The 13,619-nt window shown below is 39.1% G+C and overlaps 1 long non-coding RNA gene across 4 annotated transcripts in view; it reads left to right on the top strand.

The window, feature by feature from the left end:
* The window catches only part of LOC135942897 (uncharacterized), a 67,171-nt gene that overhangs the window by 27,289 nt on the left and 26,263 nt on the right, over positions 1-13,619 (top strand). The window contains exon 5 of one of the 4 annotated variants that reach the window (XR_010575141.1): positions 9,174-9,253. The exons of the other annotated variants lie outside the window; for them this stretch is intronic. This is a non-coding gene — a long non-coding RNA (uncharacterized LOC135942897). The remainder of the gene's footprint in view (positions 1-9,173; positions 9,254-13,619) is intronic. 4 annotated transcript variants of the gene reach the window in all.

The following is a 13,619-nucleotide window of genomic DNA, read 5'->3' as shown; positions in this document are numbered from 1 at the left end:
AAATGTGTAGTTCAAATCCCATCCTGCCTCTTACTAACACGCACGCCGACCGGTGTTTTGTTTGCTAATGCCAGGAGGTGTGTATTTAAACCACCGCCCTTTATCCCAGTGTAATTGCTGTTCTTCGGTGCTCATTGTCACACGTGTAATTGAGGCAAATTGCGCTTTTTATGCACAATCGAAACGGGTTTCTCCGCTCCAAAGTAGTCATCATCGCTTCAAACTAGTTTGCGAAAAGAATAATTTTTACAAACCAATTTCACTTTGATGCCGATTGTGCCGCTGGAGAAAAAAACGCCTCGCTTACAGATGAAGACGAAGGAGGAAACCACCACCAGACAAGCATACCAATAAGCGGAATGCCTTAATGGCAAAAATTACACGCATGCATTGCTTTTTGCCAACTTTCTTTTCTTTTCTCTCCGTCGACGGCGCGTACTCGCATCTCTGAAAATCGAAAGCAGCCAGCGCAGCAGCAGCAGCAGCAGCAGTCGGCTGATCGATTTGCGGCACATCAAAATGCGTCACGTTGCCGGTTGCGAGAGTAGCTTTTGAGCTGGCTAACTCCAGCACGTGATTGACATCGGCATAAAAAGCCGGATGATGTACGCGCAGACAGACACAAATTCAGGCCTGATTTTTCATGCTAATAAAAGCTAACAAGTCTGCAACTAGCCCGCAGCGGTGAAGCGTGCATAAATAAATAAAATAAATGAATAAATATTGCGGACAATTCAGCTCCAGCAAGCATGCACACCAGTATATCAATGCTTAATTCAAAGAACCATTCAAGCACAAAATAAAACACCAAACCAATATTATTTTATTATTGTGTCGTAACAGTAGACTGTTTTTAAAAGAGCACGTCATAAATATGATCTAAATTTGGCAATATCACCTAAATTTTGAAATGTTTTTACTGTGTTACAGAAACAGATCATAAACAACTGTTCATGCTTGTTCTTCAAAGATCAAAGCGAAGAATGAAGAAGGGGAGAGATTGAATTAGAGTTGTGCTAGCAATAATTATAATAACCCCTCCATCTGAAACCACTGCAAGTGACATATAATAATGTTTTACCCGTGATTTTATTAAGCATTACAATTTTCAAGATTATTCTCAAGATGCACTCTTCAACGTTTGAAATAAAAATATAGCATCGTGAGTGGATACAGCTCAATTTTAGCGTATCAGTATCTATATTAAGCATCCACGAGGAGAGAAGCATAAGTGACTAAAAAAAATAAACTCGCAACAAATAAATAACGCGCGTGGTTGACTGGAAGAAAGAGATATCCATCTGCAATCATGTTTTTCAAGTGCAGATATTTTCTGCGAGAGTCTCAAATAACAAATTATCAGAGCTTTTTCTCCGATAAATCATGCGCGCCATGCCCGCTGCTCGTAACCAATAATTTATTTCATTATTTCATGTGATAATTCAAACGTGGAATTGTATATTTAGTCTGATTTTTCTTCGGGAATATCAATACGCTAGAGGAGAAGCAGCGCATATTTTTATTATTTATGTTAGATAATGACATAGCAGTGGGCCGTGCGGGAAGATCGAGAGCAGCTTCTTCATCTCATTTTCCGTCCTATGAGGCGTGATAAATGATGATGTCGTTAATGGCCTTTTAAATCCTTTTCCCGCCGCCGCGTTGCTCCAAAACAATAATCAACATTATCATGCGACCTGCAGCGTCGGTCGGCCGCTGCCGAGAAAATTTAATCGCCCAATCGTGTGTCTCCGAGGCTGGCTCGTCGTAGCTTTATCATTTGGAGCTATCACACGCGTTAAGAGCCCGGAATTAATGAAACAGTCGGATGGACCTTCTAGTGCGCATCGCCGAGAAATTTATGCGTGTGTCGAGAGCAGAGCTACAGAGAAACTCCTCTTTGTTCCGTGGCGTGCGCGATATTGGCGTGTGTCCCTCCGATTTTGAAAGGAGAAAATGTTTATTAAAAGTTTTATCTGTCTTGTCTGTTTACTGCCACTGAATCCAGTTGATGCCACTCCTATAAAATTTGATGAAGAAAAATTCGGAAATAATTTCGTTCATTTAAATTACTTACTTAATGATTTGAAGAGGGAATGACAGCACTATCACATTCCCAGAAATATAAGTATTGTGACAAAAGTAACTGAAAGATTAAAATTAAAAAATTATAGTAAGTTAAAATATATACTAAGAAATTATTTAAATTTTCGAAATAATTTAAAAAAATAACTTAATGCACAACTAACAGTTAATTGCTTTCTTTCAGGAATAACTTATTTTTTCTTACTTTGTAATTACATCTTAATTAATCTAACCTTAATTATATATACGGCTCTGTACTTCTAGAGAGCGAATGAATTTGCATAAGGTGCAACTTTTCTATGGTCAACTTGCACGTTTGAACTGTTTTCCAACATATAATTAGATGAAATCCTTATACATTGAGCTACTAGAAAACAAGATCTCATTAGGCACCACTCCATACAATGCTACGCTCACTGCCAATATTCTCTCGCTTGTGCCGTATTTGTCTCGGAATGATTTCCTCTCGCCAAACGCGTGATAAAAAGTGCCAATTGATCAGCGCAGTTTCTCTTGCCACCGCGATTTCACAAAGCAGATTTAGCGGCTCAATGAGCGTCCCTTGTAAACTAATTAAACTCGGGGTACAAGCACATAAATAGCATTGCTATTCGTTTTTTATTAAAGTTTATTGCCTCGCCGAGTGCCACGTTTAATTACGCGATCTCATTATTTGATCGGGAGGGACAATTATTTTTCAGTGCACTGTGTCGGCATCGAACTCACTCGCGTTGCTTGCATTAGCATTCGCCTGCTTAATTGCACCACTGCGATATTTATTTGTGCTCCTTGGTGATCGGGAACGCATTCCAGCAGCTGCAGCGTGCGCGCTTTTAATGTCTTTCGCACACACGTATACAAACACACCGCAAGCAGGATGCAGTTGTCGCCACTCTCGGTGTGATGTTTATGCGCATTTGGTTGCGAAAGCGTTTCACGCTGCTTCTACACCTCCGTTTAATGAGACGCTCGTCTGTTTTATCCAAACCGCAGAGCGTTTCAGTGATTTATTGAGGTATTTGATAGGAAAAAATCGCATTTGGCAAGAGTGCCTGATAATTTCGCAAACAAGTTCAAGCCTCAAGCGGTAAACATTAATTAAGGCCACTCTTGCCAAGTTATCGACTATGTGTATTGAACACTCACTTAAGCAGGAGGCAATTAGTCACCTACTTCTTGTCAATTTCGCGAACTAGTTTTGCTGTGAACTCCATAAATCTTTCTCGCGGTGCATACATAGGCGAGGAATTGCACGAAGTGCCAACTCGAGTTACACAAATAATCTAGTAATGGATTGATTTAGAGTGCATTTGCATTAATGGAGGAGATTGAAATGTGCTACGCAGCTAGAGGGCTTCGACATGAATAAATATGAGCAGCCATCGCACACACGCACTTTGCCTCGATGAATTAATTCCGAGGAACGAGACACTGCGAGCTTTTTTAATCTTGCCGCAGAGAAGAGATGGGAAAAGCTACCGCCCGAGGAGTAAATATCTTGACCAAATTATGTTCACTCATAAAATAATTCTTGCTCGTGCTCACATTCTACACATTAATTAAATTGAGCGGTTATGCCCCGTTAATAGCTTGCAAACTATATACACGCACAATAGCTTCGCACTCAATGGCTTAGTCTCAGCGAGGATTCATATTAAATTATTGTTTTGAAACCTGGAAGCTAATTTTGACTAACAATAAAGATTGTTTACAACACGAATGTTTTAATTTTTCGGAAATAACAGATTATATTTCTACGCAACGCAATTTCGAAAAGGCTCGTTTCGAAAGCATTTTCACGTGCGTGAAGGTGTAAATTCCTTTCGGAAATTGTCTCGCTGTAACTCGAACGCCGGGCTCTTATCTCCGCTTGGCTGCCCACCAAACTGAAGAGAGCCAATCGCTTCTGGAGAAAGAGCTAATTAATCACCGACTTTGGAAGTTAATATATAGAAATTATTTGATTTAGAAAGCATTTCAAGCCGCGCGTCTATATAGAAGGAGAGGCGTGTGCATATTGTCCGCGGTCCATACGCACACAAACACGCTGCTGGCCATTCCAATCGGCGTGGGCAAAGGCAGCCGCAGCAGGTGTGGGCCACACAAAATTTCACGTAACTCTTCAGCATTCAAACGCAATCAATAAAAAAGAAAATCCTGCTGACATGTGATCGATAATTATAACGCTGATTTGGGGGAAAGACGACAGATCTCTCCTGAAGTGGGAGCAATATATCTCTTATTCTTAGTTTGACAAGCCCTTTAATTGCTTTGATGGCTAAATCGAAAAACACAAATTTTATTTTTTCTCATTGGGGTTCCATCTGGGATCTGTTGTTTGTAATAGTTAAAGATTTTACTGTTTGTGCTTTATTTTTGTAAGTATAAATATTATTTTAACAAATATTTCAAAATATTTTAACACCTCTAATTTAAAATTTTTTAAAACTATTAATGAAATTAAAAATTAAACATTTTTAAATATAATTTTTATAATTTTTTCTAACTTTGTCTCATTAAAAAATCATTTTGCACTCTTCGTCAAGAGTCAATTAATGAAGAAAAAATATAATGTCTTTTAAAAATATTTTTATATTTTATGCAACAATCTTTATACTTCTATATTGTGTGAGTAACACATTATATTTGTGGCACTATCCCTTTTGTTATAGTAAATATACGATTTGAAATATTGATGGACAGAAGGGGAAGTAAAATATATAATTTCAATAGAAATTTCAGCCCAGGAATAAGCGAACAGGAGTGACACAAAAACCGTCAAATATCTAGATTGAGGCATAACAATCTCCAAATCCAAAACGCCTACGATCCCATGGTTTTATAAATTATTATTGTTCAAAAAAGTTTCAAACAGGAATACATGTAAGAAATAATTGTCCATTGAGACGTCTCTCGTTTAAACAGTGCATTTCATTGCAAAATCAAATATATATCAAAGAGATAAACCTAAAAAATAAGGATAACGATGGTAAATTGAATACAAAGTTCGTCCTGCCTGTGAACGAAGTACATCCGCGTTTCTTTCATTCCTTCGACGGTACCTGGGATGGTACCTGGTCGGACATGCTTGGCAACCCTTGCATGGTGCGGGACCAGCAGCAACAGCCACCAGATAACAAAAGCGTCTTTTGTGCGCTGCGTGGCAATGAATTGTTGCGATGAAAGGTGAGCGGCAACATTGAAAGGCACTCACAGGGCCTATTGTGCTCAAAGTGCCTGGTGGGTATGCAGCCTGCTCGACACGTTAGACGCTTTGCGTTTGTTCAAAGCTATATATGGATAAAACTTATTACTATTTACTTACCTCGAATATACCAGCTATGCCCTATCTCCTCCGCATAAAACACGATTCAGGAATTTTTCTTCCTCAAATTTAAATCTTTAAAAACGCGAAAATTTTGAGCATCAATAATTTGTAAATCTCTACGAAATTTTTGCTTTTCAATAGTTGAGCTGCTGCAAATCTTGGATGTCCATAACATGAAAAACACCGTTATTGAATGAATTGCGAAGAAAATATTTTCAATCAGGCACAAAAACAATGATATCAAATTTGGGTACATATATTCAAGAGAAAATTGCATTTTTTTCTATTTTGATAAATTTTGTAAATTTAAATTATTGCTATAGTACTTTCAGTCAATGATTTTCTTACGTATATTAGATATTTTCTTACGTATATTGTTATATTAAATCCTCATACACTCCATGCTGAAATGCACTTTAAAAGATTGAACCAATTCATCGCAGTGTCAGCAGGTGGGCATTGCACTTGAAATTATTAATAGATGCAAGAGTCGCAGCTGGGTAGGTATTTATCCCACGCAAGAGTGCATAATACGCAATTCAAAACATTTGGAGTCATCCAAATGAAGATTTATGTGCGCGTCACGCTGGGATTATGTTACATTTATACACATATTTCCTCGCAGCCACCAAAAGCCTTATTTGATGTTGCGGCGAGCGGCTTGTAATCGCGAGATAAATACTGCCGACTGACTGTCCGCGGCATTTTTGCTGCACACACTCGATAAAACATATAATACATTACATCGCAACCGAAGCATTCAATCTTTTGCACAGAGAAAAAAAAATGAAGCGTGTTGGATTTCCTCGGCGTTCGCAGGATTTAGTGAGTATACTGCCTTGATGCACCGCTGGTAAAGAGTTATTTACATCGGTGCTGGAATTCAGCGACCAATTAGGGTTTATGGGCATTTAATAATTTATGGTGTTATAATTACATCTCGCCAGCTGAGCGGTTGAGGAAAAGAATGCGACCGTTGGCTAATTTTATTGCGGCTTCGAGGAAAATATGTAGTCTAATCGGTACAGTTCCAGATCAAGGAAAATGCATTCAAATTCAGTTAGTATAACCGATGCACCACCAGACACTTAATTTGATTAATGGTTCAAGCGTGGTACAAGTATCAATCATTGTAGACCACGCAGAGCTTTCACGGACTTTGATGCCTGCTGACTAAAAGTAAAAGGCTTCAAAAAGTGGCTGTGGGTGATGAATTCGTTTGGTATATGTCGTATGCAGAATCAGCACGAATGGTGAAGCTGAATGGAAACACTTGCGTCCGCCCGTGGCATTTTTTCTGTCTCTAATTACGTAATTACTTCGGAATGTGGTGCCGGCAGCGGTGCATTGCAAAATATATTATCTTTTATATCAAGTGTTATAATATCCTGCTATTTTTTTTATCTATTCACCGTCCTCGCAGCCCATGTTGATTGGGCGGCTGCAGTCGTGTATTAATACAGTCATTTGGTAATTACGCGTGATGGTGTGCCGGGCATAATAAAAAAGAACGTGGAAATTTGGAGCACGTGCATTGCGACCTTGTTATACTGCTCTAAGCGTGAGAGGCTATCTTTGCTATTCATTGTTGGTTTTACAAAGAAATGTCTAAAATAAAGTGAGAGGCGGCGATACTTTTGTTACACTTTGTTGTGAGCCCTTGGTGTGCCATAAAATAGACTCAAAACAATGGCAATAAAATAAATTGTGTGTTAACATCCGCGAAAATTGGGTTTATAATATTCAGCTAATTTAAATTTGCAAAAAAAAACACCATATGGATTCAAGCTATATTTCAATCGTGAAGAGATAGTAGTTTGAAATGAATAAAAAAAAACTATCTGGTTTTATGTCTTGAACGAATTTGAATGGGGTTGTAAAATGCTGTTAAAGTGCCTTTCAAGGCTAGGCTTCCTCTCTTTGTTGCTCACGGTAAGGTCCAGCTTTTACGTCTCACTCATTGCGCGCACTTTATTATTTATCTCACACATTGGAGGGTCAGTTAATTTCAATCATTATCGCCCAATCGCAACATGAAAGCAATGTGCAATTAAAACTAAATCTCCGGCCGTGACTTGTATTGCTCCATCTGTCCTATTCTGTTGTTTGCCTCTTGAAGTGGATATCAATTAACGCTAATGGCGGTGATATCTCTATACACGGTGTCATTTTTCCTCGGTACTAAGGACCCTTCTCTTTCTTACTGATAGTATTTCTAGCTAATTTGCATTTTTATCAGGCACTAATTGATTTTTGCACAATGTCCAACTTCAGGCTCCATTGCTTTTCAAATGAAAAATGAAGCGATGCGAACGATTAAGCCGCACACAAGAGACAAATCAAATAATGCATTCCATCTTCGCAGAGATAAAACTTCATGCATACTCGCAGCGGGCGCGTGAGTAATTGCAGCACCGGGCAAAGTGGTCAGCAACACCTAAACGCTTGAGAGCGCGGCCAGGTCCAATAACTCTCGGCAGGGTATATACACGCATCAAGGATAAAATCACTACTTGCTCAGATAAAACTAATTTACAGCCAGCAAGTGCACTGTAGGGGAAGTGCATTGCAAGGGAGTGTATTATATCAAGCTGAACTAGATATGCTCGCAAATAAATATGAATTCTATTTCTAATTAAACTAGCATAACTAAAATTATATTAGTAATAGGAAAACTCTATTTCAAATAAATAAACAACTGTCTCACACACCCTTCTATAAAAAATGTCAGTTAAACATAATTTTTATATTTTTAAGCTCATTATTAGTAACACAAAACTCTTGAATTGTTGCACCGAAAAAAGATAAATAATACATATGTATGGCAATGCAGTTTTTTAAGGCATATCTTTTAAATTTAAAATATATAAAAGTATGTGCTAAACACATCTTTTCATACTTTTAATTGAAAAATATTTGTCTGAAGAATTAAATGCATCTTCAACCCTGTGTATTTTTCCAAATTACTACAGAATGGTCCAGCTCAACTAGTTTCCCCAGCTCTACTAGTTATCCTCAGCCTCCAGACGGGACAGGAAGCTCATAAACTGCAGCAAACAGTAGCCGACAACACTAGTAGAGGAAGAACATTCCATAAATATATATATATGGAAAAAAATAAACAGCTCACTACATACTGAGGAAGCTGTATTTAATGCTTCTGACAACTATGTGTGACAACCTCGTTTGCTTAATATGCCTTCATTGGCATCTATCAAGGATTAAAAAAATATATGTACGTTTCATTACAAATGTTCCAAAGACATCATGAGATAACCATCGTTTATACTTAGGACGTTTCATAAGAGAATCAAAAAGTTAACTTGTGTCTACCCTAATTTTAGGAAATATAAGAAATTGCCAGGAAGTAAAAAAATCAGAAGCAGAAATATTTAAGCCATTCACGACTTCAAGTTTTGCCAACTCATTTGCTTGTTTTGTAAATGGCCTCTTTAGATTTAAAGCCTAACCAGACACACGGGCTGAAATGAAAATAAATCGCTCACGTCAGTGGCACACGAAACTTTCTCTCCTCGCGACTTTGTTGCGCCTATGCATGCAATGCGGCGTAATAGCCGATAGAGCACGCGCCTTTTCCTTCTCGCTTATCCAACTTGTCGAATTTTTTGCCCGGCTTTTTCAATTAAATCAAAGGTAACAACCTGAAGGAGGACCGCCCGCGTGCATGCATCGGCCGCGCACTCGCTGGCTCCTTCGCCTTCCTGGTGCGCGCGCGCTGATCGCGAATCTATTTTTGCAGCTGACAACGCGGTTTTGCTAGCCTGCTGAACGCTCCACTTGCGCCTCCGTTGTCTCCAGTCTTCTCCGCACGTATACCAGGTAAGTCAGGCGTAAACCCATCTCGGCGGGTTGAAAGGCGAACGTGCCAGTAATTGTGGGAAGGAAAAAAACTGTGGAAAAAGACGTTTTACTAATACATTTTGTGTAAATTTACGGAGCGCCTTGCATTTCGTGTGAAACGTCATCACGCTCTTGACATAAATTGAAGGCGATTCTAAGAATTTAGCACAGAGTTTGTTGAAATAAATATGAATAAGAAATTAAATGGTTTTCCAGGGTCAAATATTTTTAATTTAGGGCGTTTCAAATTTTTATAGTTATTATTCAATTTAAATATTTAGATTTTAAATTTATTTAACACAGTTTGGTTTACTATTCCACAAACAATAAAAATAACAGCGAGTGATCTCAACTTTTTCTGATATTTAATTTTTTGAGCATAAGTTTGTTTTGGGTAGTGCCTATTATGATGGTTTTCTAAATTAAAAATTGGTATATTATAGAATCCTTCACTTTCTAAAGTGATAATAAAGATTGTGAGTTAATTTCAAAAAATATTTTAAATAAAACCAAAGGCTTAAATGATTCAAAGAAACCTTTTTTACCAGTATCTTTAGCACAGCACAATTGAACGAACTTATTATTTATTTGATCCTTAGCCTTATTCAATGGAGTTGCTTATTTAGACAAGCGGTGAACTTAACAAGTTATCATTATACTGTCCCATTTGTAACGATGTGGGGAACTTCAAATCGAGGATTGATAGCACTTACTCATTTTGTGTGTCTCAAAAATTATTTCCAATGCTTAACCAGACAAATAGTTATTCGTTACTTTTTCAAGTAACTAAAAATTATCTACACAGTGTTTAAAGGTGTAATTAGGTAACAATTAACTAAATAACAATACTGCTTTGACACACCGAGATAATCGAATTTGAGCTCTTTGTGCAGGAGTTCTTCGTTTCTTTGAAATAATAGTGTCATTGTGTTGGTTTTGCAAACGTTTTGTCTGACAACAGCATGTTCATGCAAATTAAGCTATAGCCAAGATAACGTTTTGACAAACTCGTAGTGCTGATTTCATTTTCTAGGTCTAGACCTGGAGCAACGTCCATTAGTCACAGTCAGCAAGAAGGGAATGTGAACATCAAATTGTCCGAGACGATGGCTGATCCCATATCTCGACACAAGCCAAACATTCAAAATTAGAAATCCGTTCTTCTGGCAGGCGTGCGGCGAGCAATTTGATTGGTTTTGCAAGCGATCACTGCCCACGGGCAGCGACAGGGCACACGCGCTGCTGTGTAGGTTGCATAAGGTGCCGATCACTTTCCTCTTCGCGCCGTTTTCACACACAATTCACTCTGCACCTTTCACAAAAGGCTCAATCTATTTGTTTTCACCAGCTGTCCGTTCTTAAAATCAATCAACCTGATTTTTGCATATTTGGTCGAGGGGGAGGTGAGGCACGTAGGCCACGCAGACAACAAACAAACGTTTGTCCGCCGCGACAAGCATTATTAATTTATAAGCGCTCTCTGCGGACCACGTTTGACATCGCATTTAAAACTCGATGCGTGAGACAAAGATCTTGCGTTCAGCGGCAATTATATCTGCGGGAATAATGGCCATGCAGCCAATGGCGAATTTCTTTCGTCGTTTGCTCTCCATTCGCAGAAATGCGCACGCAATTTGCTCGTTGCTGATGACGCAGATAAGTGCAATAAAAAGCAGCAGTTTTCCTGCTCAGTTTGTTTTATGTAAGTCAGCAGTATGTGTCTGCTCTGATACACATACTCTCGCGGCTAATAAAGATTGTGCATATTTGCGTGATTGCTCTTGGCGCAGACAAGGTCAGATATGCACCGTTTACTTGCGGTCTGACCTCTCATTATCTGCTCAACCACGTGGGTTCGCGTTGTTGTAGATCGCAATCAGCACGTTCACCTGCCACTTCGCACCGATTGAATCTGTCACAAAATCCCGATGAAAGTGCAAGGGCGAGGATATCTATTGCATGCTTGATATGAGAAACTTGTTATTAAACAGGAAATTTCCGGTCAAAACTAAAAATTGCAGAATACTTTACCGACAATAGACAATAAATTGGACTGTAAGAAGATTAAGAAGCAAAAAGTAACCTTAAAAAAATGTGCTTTCAAGGTCATATAAAATTCGACTATTTAAAAATTAAAATTCTTGCGTGCTTTTTACGTCAGTTGATTGCGTTGACGTCGGCAAAAACGCCTTTGAAGACAGTATGGGAAGTGTTAAAAATTTCACCACCATTTAACAGGCTTGAAATAATCTCATTTGTAAAATATCAAACAACCTGACAAGTGCCCTGATATTCGTGAAGTGTGACATAACATTGTGTTACAGAAGTACGCGTATAGTTTTTATTCGTTAATTAGCGCACCGCCTTTAGATTTAAATGAGGTCTTAATCAATCCGTAATATTGACAGCCTGTCATAACCAGCTCTCTCATTTTTTTGCTCTTCTTTTGGTCAGCAGCACTCCACTAATTGAATGAAAAAACCAAAACTGCACTTACACAGGCTTACACATGACTAAGGCAGCGATAAAAATCATGCACTGTCGTACGCAATCCAAGTGTATGACCGTAGAGGGAAACAGCTGCGCTTGTGCATGTCCATTTTTACTGCGTACCTGAAAATCGAATTTCAGGCAGTAAATTGTCGATTGACCGAGAGCAGCGCAACCTGAATCATGACCACGGCGCGCTCATTAAAATAAAATCCCCGGTCTTACAGCATGTAATTCGAATCGCTGTAAAAGGCCGGTCCAGACGGCGAAAATCTTTGGGTTAGGTCGTTGCTCTGCATCTCGATGGTGCAGGCGACCTGAGCGGCCGATTTTCTCATCTCGAGCAAGAAAGACAACTCAGCGAAGCTGCGAAAAGTAATTATTTTCCCTCCTGCGTTAATGCATTGGCGAACTGTGGCTCAATCTCCAGAAGCACCTGATGTATGTAATTATTCAGTTCACGAACAGGGCGCCTACTTATAATGCATTTATGCTCGGTAATTAAGCGTCTGGTCAGCGGCAGCTTGTTTGCCGAAATTCGATTTTTCGGGTCTATGACCCGGCTGCGTGGTACGCAATTGAGGTAGATTAGTTACAGCCCACATCAAGCCCGCGTCTTGCGCGCTGAGAATGGGCCAATAAATTCTCGGCCGCTTTTTCGAGAACGCAGCTCGCCGTTTTATCAGCACCACGGCGACAGACGACTTTGTCCGTTCTGCGCCGCGCGATGTAAAACGTAAATTATTGCTGAATCAGGTCGTAAAAGTCTGCTCGCATTTTCCTGGCCGAAAATATTAATCTCGGTAAATTGGTTTTATACATATTAAGAAAGTTGATGGTCGCAAGAAAATGAACCAACTGATTATGCTGAATTTTTAGTGACCTTATTTTTCATTAAATCAAAATTGCGGGGTCTTAAAAGGGATTAATATACAAGTTTTACTGCACAGGCGACAGGCAGGATCCATAAATTTCGGTTTATTGGACTGAAATTAAACGGACCCCTTTTGGGTTGTGACTTGATGATGTGTTCACGTTGCTTGAAAGGAAAATTGAGAGAGGCGAACACAACGATTTGTTCTTCTCGACTGCTCAGTATAGCAGACGGACATCTGATATGGCCAAACTGAAATATTGTGGGTTAATGCATAAGACACGGCACGAATAAATCAATTTTAATCGAATTCTGCGTTCAAAAGTCAAACTGAATTAATTAAAAGCAAGCGGCTTTGCTCATTAGAGGTGTCTAAGTAGTTTCTCGGCGTGGCGGCTTCAGTGAATGAAAGATTGCAAACCTACTATAATAAATGCTCCTGGCATTTGAACTCCTTCGGGTCAAGAATACGAAACCAAGCGAGAGTCTGCAGCAATCATGCAATGTATACGGGTCAGTTTGAATAATGCGTTTTCATATTTTGACCTCATTCGGTTTACCGCAGATTCAATTACAGCTCATTAATTTCCTTCTAAACGCATTTTAAATTAAACCTCAATTTCTTTATCAGATTGATCTATTAGATTTTTATATGCAAGATTAAATTCAAATCCATTGCGTCGCCCACGAAGCGAAGGGCGTACGTACTAAACTCACGATGTAATTGCACATCCCATTTTATCGCGACTTTGCCTCAGCCGAACACGCGCAACTTTCAAAATGTGCAGCCCTCGTGGGAGAATTAGCTGAAACCTGAAGGTTGTCGAAAATGCGACCGGACGCTGGAAAACAGGCGTGATCGCAAAATTTTCAGGCCGGCGCGGCGCAGTGGTGATTTTATTGCACATTTAATGCATGTTGCGAATATGTAGGACATCAATAATCATGCACACATGGCCGCATGTCATTAAAAGGAGTTTA

The sequence above is a fragment of the Cloeon dipterum genome, chromosome 4 (genome assembly GCF_949628265.1).
Source record: "Cloeon dipterum chromosome 4, ieCloDipt1.1, whole genome shotgun sequence".
Classification (NCBI taxonomy): Eukaryota; Metazoa; Arthropoda; class Insecta; order Ephemeroptera; family Baetidae; genus Cloeon; species Cloeon dipterum.
The sequence above is the reverse complement of the archived record's forward strand: the minus strand, read 5'-3'. Positions and strand labels throughout refer to the sequence as shown.